This window comes from Staurois parvus, unplaced genomic scaffold, assembly GCF_062004578.1.
Source record: "Staurois parvus isolate SC_StPar_1 unplaced genomic scaffold, SC_StPar_1.0 ptg000530l, whole genome shotgun sequence".
Lineage (NCBI taxonomy): Eukaryota > Metazoa > Chordata > Amphibia > Anura > Ranidae > Staurois > Staurois parvus.
In genome coordinates this window covers 12,035,001-12,036,686 of record NW_028318326.1, presented here as the reverse complement: position 1 = coordinate 12,036,686, position 1,686 = coordinate 12,035,001, and the positions used below count along the sequence as shown (strand labels likewise).

The following is a 1,686-nucleotide window of genomic DNA, read 5'->3' as shown; positions in this document are numbered from 1 at the left end:
CCTTCAATTCTGATTAGAAAAATGAAAAGTGATCCCGTGGTACATTTATATTGTTCATGTTGAAGAGAACAGGACTTGGCTACACTGTGCAGACTTGTCAAATCAAAGAGTAATGTGCAAAGAATAGTTCAGCTTGCTGGATCCTGATGAAAGCTGGCTGCAATAGGTTGCTGAAACTGGCACTCCTTTATGTAGTAAGCATCTCTAGGTTGCTTTCTGTGCACCTGTGTCCTCTTAGCTGTCTTTCAAGAAAGGGTTAATGGTAGTGAATGTGACCGACATCACTGAGCCTAATGAAGTGGGATGCAGAGCTGGAGAGGGGATCACCCCCTCCCATTAGCATCTCATAGGAAAAAAAAAAAAGACTTCCACCCTCTCAGCTCCAGTGCACATTTCTGGCATTCAGGGGTCTTGTCATATTCTTGATTCTGTCTTGTTATTTTTTTTTAAGGGTGCATCCTGGTGACAGGACTACACTAACGCCCCCTCCCACCCAAGCACATCACCACATCACCTGCTGGCATCCCCCCTTGCGAGTCACGTTAGCCACTTGGATGTTGAGAGTGGCCAGGCTGATCCCTCGCAGCAAGTGATGCGGTCGATACACCCATACTGGACTAGAGGAGGTGTTGCACTGACTCATGCCTGCGCACACACATTAACTGCTTCCCTGGCTTTAAAATAGCCCAGCCAAGATTTTTTTTGGAGGAGAAGAGGGGCACCCCTCTAATTCTTAGCAGCACCCGACTGACATTCAGCCACCTTCCCTCTCTGGAGAGCTCAGAAGACATCTGTATTTTTTTTTTGGGGGGGGACATCTGACAAGACTGCAAGAGCTGCATGAAGTACTGTGCACTTCTGGAAGGATAATAGGTAAGCATCACCTGAATGTATGTGTGCCTCTTATCAATGATATATCATATTCATCTTTATTGAAACCTGATAGTTGAGCATTTTTTATTGCCAAAGCAGCAGAGTGGTATTAAAGGAATTATACCTAGATAACCTGTTACACCTTGTCCTTTCTCTTCCAATTCCACCACTACCAGACTGCTGCTGCTGCTTCATTTGTCATTTCTTTTCCTATTTATGTTTCCTTTGTAAGATTTATGCATCTGGTAACGAATTTATTAACCTAATTAATACCTAATCATGAAAAGTCATTAATCAGATGACTCATTTATGACTTTTTATATAAAGGCAATAATCAAATTATTCATGTATTATCACTAATATCTATATATTTCTATATATTTTTTGCATGTTTTCTTACTAATATCTAATAAGTGGCTTTTAAATTGATGGTCGTTTTGTTGTTTATATAACAGCTGCTTTGTGGCAATACAGAACTACAATACTGATGGATAATACTTAATCATTTAGGGGGTATTAGATAGTCAATGTATATGCTTGTAGTGCAATGCATGTAAATCTACAACTGTAAAAAAGGGTTTTAGTGGATGACTGACAAAAAATCCTTTGTCTTGATTGCTTCACCAAATTTACACTATCTGGAATTAGCCGGCAAGTTATTATAGGAAAACCAAAATGCCTATTGACATAATTTTAGGAGACTGTATGGTCTCCTAAATGGTCTCACTTTAGTAAGCTTAAAAAAATCATTTTGACTTTTGAGCTGCTCTCTAGTCCAAGTGCAAGCTCAGTGCTCCTCTAGGCACCAGGGAC

General features: G+C 40.2%; 1 protein-coding gene across 2 annotated transcripts in view; it reads left to right on the top strand.

The window, feature by feature from the left end:
• Window positions 1–342: 342 nt before the first annotated feature.
• Window positions 343–1,686, top strand: part of GAD1 (glutamate decarboxylase 1) — a 115,871-nt gene continuing 114,527 nt past the window's right edge. The window contains exon 1 of one of the 2 annotated variants that reach the window (XM_089690531.1): window positions 343–873. The gene's annotated coding sequence lies outside the window, so the exon portion shown is untranslated. The remainder of the gene's footprint in view (window positions 874–1,686) is intronic. The other variant, XM_089690530.1, reaches the window with a different exon arrangement.